Below are 8,948 nucleotides of genomic sequence, written 5' to 3'. Positions count from 1 at the left end.
GGGACAGTCTTGGGATGGTAAAGTCACGTGTGAATTTCAGGTCAAATTAAAATATTCAGTGCTCATTACCTGACCCAGATGAACTGGCGTCAGCTCACTCACGCACAAACCCACAGCAAGGACCTCACTCATCGCCACTCAAGGGTAGCCCTGATGTTGGATACGCAGTCTCAGGCCCCACCCCAAACCACTGCATCGGAATCCATGCACATTTTAACAAGGCCCCTAAGTGATTCACACGTAGAAATGTGAGCACGTCAGGGCATAGTCACTGAAGAGACAGTTACTCAGGTGTGCAGAGGGCCAGGCCACTCTGCAAGTCCCACAGAGACCCCCTCTGGTGGATGGAGACAGCTCAGGGACAGAAGAGAGGCTCACGTCACACTGAGACACCTCCTTGTTCCACGTCACTACAGCATTTCCCTACCTTCCACCTCCAGGAACAAGAGCAGACGGGCTGGAAACCAGAGACCCACTCTTCCATCCTGCCCTGGTGCTAATGTCACAAAGCCCTCTGGAAGCCACTTTCTCTTTTCTGTGACTTGGTTGATTTACCTGTGACCAAGGCATCTGGAGTCGCTCATCTCTAATTACTGAGCTCCACTGAGGGTGACTGAACAGCAGGGTCCAGTTCTCAGTGACCCTCAACTCGATACAGTGCCTCTCTGGAGACAGAGGGTGGCAATCAAGTGCCCGGCACATGTTGCAGGTGACCCTGCTGTGCCTACTGGCACTCTCTGCTTTTGTGGAAACAGGAGGGACATAGTGGTGGGATTAATGGACCACAGACGAGATCATGGGCCCTGGGAGGAGGTGAGGGAGGGAAGGTTCAGAGCCAAACCCCCCAGCATGCCATTCTCCCCCTAGACACCAGCCCAAGTCCCCACTGCCCACAGAGCCCAGCACCTGGTGACTGTCTCCAAATCTCAGGAATCCAGGTCAGGTTGAAAAATATTTCTCCTACTGAGAATACAGCCATCAGTATGTATCATCCCTCCACTGAGTAGCCATGCTTAGCAATGTGCTCTCTAAATTCTGGGGCCCAGTTCAATCACCAGTTTTGAACTCTTACTCTGCGCCACCTAGGACACATACTGTCCTAGGTGCCACAAGTACATTCAAAAAGAATCACCCCTTTCAGTGATGACATGGGTACTGGTCCAAAGTAGGCAAAAAAATTAAAATTAAAATGAGAAAGACACTGATGTATTTTATTTGACGATATCAAATGCTTTGGGGGAAAAAAAAAGTGGTAGATTCTGTGCTGCGTACAAATGGATTTAACATAAACTGCTCCTGGGAATCACTGTGACACCTGTGTATCTAATCCCTAAGGGGTGCCTCGGGGCTGGTGTTTTCAGAGCCCCCCCCACCCCGCCCCGGTGTTCTGAAAAGGGGAGACCAGGGCTCTGCCAGGTGTGAGGAATAATTAGCAAGGACAGTGAGAACTTCCTGGGGCCCTTGGAGGGAACAGACCCTGGAATCCTGCGGCAGGCAGCTGAATCACTCCTCTGCGTGGACCTGGACGGGGTAGGTGGGCAAACCACTCCTGAGGGGGTTTTGATGTGCGGCCTAGGCTGGGAGCCACCTGAGGAATGTCTTCTGGTGACCTGCCTGATAAATGCTCCACTTAAGGCTCTGCGTTTCACACCTGATTTTCTGGCCTCCCCTTGGATGGTCACCTGCTCTCTTGTGCCCTGTCCAGGAGCACAGAGGAGGCACTAAGCCAGGCCTCTGCTTGTCTGGTGGCAGCACGTGGAAGACATGGCGATAGGCCTGAGGAGCTCCCTGCCACCTACCTACAGACTGAACAGTCCCTGAAAAAAAACCCCATGACAATAAGAGCCTAAGAAAGGAGGGGCAGGAAGCTAAGCATTAACCCAATGAAGGCTTTGGGGGAATCTTGCCAGAATAATAAGCTTTTTTAAAAACACCAGAGCAACCATGTCAAAGTGCTGAATCGCTAATAAGAGCTGAGGTGTTGAGCACTTCCTGTGGGTTATGTGTCATAATTATATGAAGCTGTAAAGATAGGGCCATGTGGTCCCATGTACCCTTCCCCGAGCCCACCCAAAGAGTAGTATCTTGCTTAATTACAGTGAATCTCAAAAACATAAAATTGACATTGCTGCAATCCACAGACCTTATTCAGAGCTCATCAATTTTACACACATTTTTGTGGGTGTCACATGTGTGTGTAGTTCCATTCACTTAGCATAGGTGAAGTTATCCGTAACAACCACTAGCTGTCAATATATATCAGTCCGTCAAAGCCAAGATCCTTCATGGTGGCCTCAGCAGTCACCCATCCCCAGCATGGCCCTATCCCCTGTCCTTGGCCACCACACTGCCTTCTCCATCTCATTAATTTTGTGACTTTGAGACTATTGCACAGATGGAATAAATATACAAATGGAGGTTTTAAGATCTGCTTTCTTCGCTCAGCACAGTTCCCTGGAGATTTTTTATTGCTGCATAGCCTCCTATTTCTCCATTGTCCATTGAAGACCTTTGAGTTGTTTAAAATTTGTGTCTGTTTTGAAGAAAGTTGCTTAAACATTCACGTACACATTTCTGCATAAAGGTGAGTTTCTGTTTCTCTGTGATAAATGCCCGGAGGTACAATTGCTGTGTCAAATAGGAAGCCTACTCCAACTTGTTTTCCAGAATAGCTGACATTTTACATTCCCGGCAGCAACAGGAGAGAGCCATTTTCCTCGCATCCTGGCCCATATGAAATTGTAATCACTCTGTTGAGAGAGGTAGGCACTTAAATCTCTTTGTGGTTTTAATTTGCATCTCCCTAATAACTCCACCTGCCAGGGGGAAATGGGCTATTTATTGGAGGAGAAGAGAGTCCCATGTTGTAGAGAAGGCTTGGGCTCACCACTTTGCAGGCTGTGGAAATAAACAAAGACCACTCAAGCGAGAACCAGCAAAGGCTGTTTACATGTGGAGCTTTCTATAGCAAGGAGTCAGCCAGCGATACTTGCTTTTGGTGGAGACTCAGAGGCAGGCAGAGAAGCAGGGCAACCTGATATCAGGAAAGCAAGGAAGGCGTTGGGGCCCTGATTGGAGGCCACTGGCCTGGGGGAGCTGGGGGAGCTGACCAGAGGCAAGGCACCCATGTGGCTGGCTGAGGGTGCATTGGGCGCTTTTTCTGATTGCTCTTAAATTGAAAGTGGGCTCCTGGGCTGGCTACTTTACGCAATGGGTTGCTTTCCTGAGCTGACTGCAGCAGACTGTGCTACCCGAGTATGAGTTTATAGTTCAGTTTTTCTTTCTGACAAAGGTGAAGGAAAACCCTGGCAGTTATCGGCAAAGGTCTAACTCTGTGCTCCCCAGCACTGCAGTCATCAGCCATGGTGGACATTGAGCGCTGGAAATGGGGCTGATCCAAATCGTGATGTGCTCTCAGTGTGAAACACACCTGAGATTTCAAAGACCTAGTACACTGCCTGGCTTCAAGCTATATTACCAATTCACAGTAATCAAAACAGTATGATACTGGTATAAAAACAGACATGGGGACCAATGGAACAGAGGAGGAAAGCAGGACATCAGCCCATACCTGTACAACCAACTAGTCTTGATTAGGTGCCAGGAACACACAGAGGAGGAAGGACTGACTCTTCCAGGAGTGTTATTGGGAAAACCAGATATTCACATGCCAGAGAATGAACTTGGATCCATGTCTACAGTGGATGGTAAAATCAACTCCAGGTGGATTAAGGACTTACAGGTAAGATCTTAAACCACAAAACTCCTACAAGAAAACACAGGGGAGGACTCCTTCATATAGTATTAGCAATGACTTTTAGATCTGACACAAAAAGCACAGGCAACAAAACCAAGATAAACAAGTGGGAATGTATTGAAGTCAAAAGCGTGGAGCTTTCTATATCAAGGAGTCAGCCAGCAGAGTGGAGATATAGCCCGCATAGGAGAAAATATTGGTAAAATATCCAGCAAACAAATAATATCCAGGGTACGTAAGGAACACACACAGTCCAATGGCAGAAAAACAAATAACCTGATTTTTAAATAGGCAAAAGATCTGCATAAATATTTCTCAAAAAAGTCCTACAAATGACTCATGGGTATATTAAAAATGTATTTACCATCACTAATCATCAGAGAAATGTAAATGAAAACCGCAGTGAGATATCATCTTACACCCAAGACAAAAGAAGAGTTGGCAGCGTTGGAGAAAAAGGGATCCTAGAACATGCTGATGTGAACATAAATTATTACCGCCCCTGGAAAACAGTACGGGGGTTCCTGGGAAAAGTAAGACTAGAATTGCCATCTGACCAGGCACAGTCCCTGATCATCCAGGGATGGTGTCAGAGGGTCAGAGAGAGCCACACAGGTTTGCTGCAGCGTTGCTCACCAGAGCCAAGGAAGGAAAGAAGAGTACCCATCAGTGGGTGAGCAGATGGAGGATAAAGAAATGTAATACGAATGCTCGTTAATTCATACCAGTCAGCCTTTGACGAAGACGGAAACGTCGTCATCATTTGTGACAACATGGGTGAGCCTCGAGAACAACAGGCTAAATGACATAAGCTGACACAGGACGACAAACAGCACGCTCTCACCTGCACGTGGAATCTAGAAGAGTCAAAGTCGCAGAGACAGAAAGTGCGTGGGGAGTGGCCAGAGATGGGGAGCCGGGGAGTGGAGGGCTGCAGATCCAAGGGCACACAGCTGCCCTGGCAAGAAGAATGCGCTCCAGAGGCCACTGGGCAGCACCGTTGGTGCTGGGCTTGTTCGATAGCTGGATCGCCATGGGCTTCACATGATGTGCAGGCGGATCCAATCATCGTGTTCTGTGTTTTGAAGAGAGACAATCTTTACTTTTCAATTAAATATGTTAAAGCTAAAAGATAACAAAAAAGGTCAAACGTCTCATGATGACCCCTTGATTACATGTTGAAGTGACAATATTTTAGATATCAGAATAAATATATTTTTAAATTAGCTTCACCTATTTCTTTTTACTTGTGTGTTTTTTGTTTTTTGTTTTTTTTTTTTTTTTTTTTTTTTTTTGGTCACTGGGATCAAAAGACCCAACATGAACACCCCAGAGGAGGAAAAGTTCATTTTGGCTCACGGTTTCAGAGACTCAGTCCATGGTCAGCAGACTCCAAAGCTCTGGGCCTTGGGGAGGCAGAGCATCATGGCGGAAGGGCATGGCAGAAGGGCGTGGTGGAGGGAAGCTGCTCAGCTCAGGACAAGCAGGAGGGCAAAGGAAAGCTGCAATTCACCAGGGACAAACATAAACCCCAGTGACCTCATTCCTCCAGCCACACCCTGCCTGCCTGCTTACCAACCACTGGATCCCGACCAGTGAGTCAACTCACTGATTAGGCTCGACCTCTCATCATCTGAGTTTTCACCTCTGAACATTTTGCATTGTCTCACACATGAGCTTTCAAACGACAGCACATATCTAAGCTGTAACATTGAATAAATGTGGTTACAAAGAAACTTGGCATTACGTATGTGGCTCACGCGTGTGTCTGGTATGATGTCTCCATTGGGGCGCCCACCTAAGGGACACAACAGTGGTCCCAGAAAGTCCCCAGTACAAGGCCCCGTGAAAGGACTAGCTGGCTTAGCCCCCATTGTGGGGCAAGTGCTGCAGAGAACAAGGCAGGGAAAATGGAATACTTTGATGCTATTGTGCCGGAGGCCATCCACAACCCATGTGTGAATTGTGCGTGAACTCAAACCATGTTGAAGCCATTAGGCAGGAAAGCCTGGTATCGGGAACCTCCAGCAGCAGCTCTGCTGGTTCGAGAACGCTTGGACAATGTGGCGTCCTGCCCAGCTCCATCACCAGTTCAGCACAGCACCTGAGATGGGGTGACCTCCTGGAGCCATCTCTTGGAGATGGGTGTGGCTTGCCAACTGCAGATCAACCTGTTTACTGCAAGGCCCTGCCACACCAGAAGTGAGCAGGGAACCAAGACTCCTCCACTGAAACCTTATCCCTGCCTTTGTTGTGCTCCCCCTTAAATAACGAATGGGGGCCATTTTTCAGTACTTCAGCTCCAGTTCCTATCAGGAGTGGAAGACCTATCAGGTGCTCTGCTTTTATCTAATTTCTGACACTGTCTCTATTTCTTACTAATTATTTCAGACTTTTAATTTTCCCAGGCGGCTCACACCTCCTGAGCAGGAACCTACCCTGGCAGGGTGCTGGCCACCCCACAATACTATTGACCTTTTTCTGCAAACTTGTTTGCAACCCTAAAAAAAAACCAACACAATCAATTTATATTTTTTAAAAGTGTTGAGTGCAACCAACCTGCTCATGGAATGGCTTGGCTTCGGGCTCTGACCCACTGCACATCACCTGCGTTCCACCATCTGATCATGGTTTGCTTGCCCCAAATACTTCCTGAGTCAGACTGTCCTGCCCAGTTCCACCAGATAGATCTTTCCAGAAAACACATCTGCTTTGGACACTACCCTGTCTAAAACTGTCAGTAGCCCACACCCACCATCATTGTCTGCAGAATAAATTTCAAACCCTTTGGCACACGTGAGATCCTGGCAGGGGACAGAGCATGCACTCAAAGGTGCACGGTAGAGGACATTGTAAGAAAAGGAGTGTTTGAAAACAGAAACTAGCAGAAGGAACAGGAGGCGGTGAAGCACAGGGGACTGCTCTGAACCCACCAACACCCAGAGAAGGAGCAAGGGGTCTGAGTGGTGACTGGTGTGCTGAGCAACCTGGAGTTGCAAGGAGTGGGTCACCACAGGGGCTAAGGCTCTGTTCAGGGAATGCAGCCCAGTCAACTTGAAGAGCTGGTGTTCTCTAACCACCTCACCATCCCTCTGAGCTCCACTGCCTGACCCCACCCAGGAGACAGGACAAGGGATCATTGAAGCAGCCAATAGCATCAGACTCACAGGTACACAGAAGGTGGAGACATGTGGCACATGTACCTGAGGCTGGGTGATACTGGTTATCACCAGTGTCCTGAACCTGACCTAGTGGTAACTGCCCACCCACCTCTCTCTACTCCCTTCTCCAGACTGCCTGCCTCATGTTGATCAGGAAATCCTCTGCAAATGCAGACCTCACCAAGTACTTCCTGAGCGCTTCACAGTGCTTCAGGGTCTCCACACCTCTGCAGAGCAAGCCCCAGATTTACAGCAAGACCCAGCTACTCATCCCCCAGCTCACCGTGCTTGGTGAATGTACATGTTGGGTTCATCACAAACTCTTAAGAGCCACATTTGGTCTCTACCCTGCTGGGTCCTGCTACAGAGAGGGCCAGCCTGCGTGGAAATCAGGGTCCACTCTGGTTACCTATAGAACACCTTTAGGTCTTCTAGCTGTGCCCTATTGGAGCTGCTTTCAGAGCTGTGCTCCCCAGAACCAGCAGAGGGCGCCATGACATCAAGTGACCACATACACACACACACACACACACACACACACACACACACCACCACCACCACCACCACCACCACCACCACCACCACCACCACCTGGACATGCAGCTTCTGGAGCTCTGGTGCAGGCTGCACCTATTTTTCCCCGGAAACCCATCGTGGGAAATACATTTTACAAAGAGGCTCAGTTTGTTCCCACTTGAATATTACCAACTTTTAATATTAATTTGCTAGAGTCTGATGATTGATGGAATTTAATAATGAACCATGAGTTCTAAAAATAAAGACCAAATAAATTAAATTTAGTTAATTAAAGTGAACTCTTGGTCTTTGTACCTTCAGAAGATTAAGTTTTAAAAATAGTTTTGCTTTTACGTAACTGAAACATTTTGTAAAACATTTATATTTTTAGTTTTTGAATACATAAAATTTAGTATTTTAGTACAAGTTTTTCTTATTGCAATGCTTCATTTGAAATTTTCAATGTGAGTTATTTTGAAATATTCTCTAAATTGCAGATAGCATAAGATTTTTTTAGAAAATTTGTTTTTTGTAAAGTCAAAAATGCCTACAGTGATCTTAAAATGAAACAGATTTAGTTTTCATGAGTTAATTATTTTTAAGAATGCATGAATAATTTTACTCATTTACTTCATAGACAGCAAATTAAGTAACATTTTATTAAAACTAAAGTCATCAGATTGTACAGTTGCCAAAACAAACAGAATTTTGTCATCCACTCTGCCACATAACACCCACCTCCTATTTGTATTCATGTTCCAGATAATCTTGTTCCTTCACTTAGATGTCTTGTTTGCATGATAAAAGTCATCACAATGAGCAAAGGCAAGAGACAGAAGAACTGGAACTTCTGAAAGGGTCTGTAGATGCAAAATAAGAAGCAGAGTGTGCTACGAGCCCTGCTGATCCCAACAGCCCCAGAGAAGCTCAGACACAAAATGGCGCAAAGAGCAACTGAAAACCCCTCACATGGTGCAGAATCATTTGCTGCTTTTACCAATCTACGTGGAAACGCTCTCAATGTGAGACCCGTGGACCAAGAAGGACTGCATTTTCAAATGGTAACGGCTGACAGAGAGTTGACGTTTTCATTGCAGAGTAATAAAAATATGCAACTGTGCACAGGCCATAGTAATAGTTGGGAAGCCTGAAGGAAAGTGCTAGAAGACGAGCAGGTGGGAGGGATTCACTGTGGTGTGTTCGTGTATGCACACGGCATTATGTTTTTCTGAAAGCGCTGAGATTCAGGTACTTTGGGTGATTATTAAGTCACAGATCTGCAGCATTAACTCTATTAGGGACCGGGAAGTGTAGAAGGGTGCAAGGAAAAGCTCAATGAATGCTCATGTGCATGCGTGTAGGGCAACCCCACGGGGAGACCCAGGAACTGGAACAATGAGCATGCGTTCTTAATCACAATAAAAGGAGAAATTTAAAAAAAAAACTTGCTCAGACCTCTGAACCCCACACTAAGTCATATTAAAACTTCAGGGTGTCTGCTAAGCCCCCTGCTC

Source organism: Spermophilus citellus, assembly GCF_964194105.1.
Source record: "Spermophilus citellus genome assembly, chromosome: 13".
Lineage (NCBI taxonomy): Eukaryota > Metazoa > Chordata > Mammalia > Rodentia > Sciuridae > Spermophilus > Spermophilus citellus.
This window is presented reverse-complemented; position numbering follows the sequence as displayed.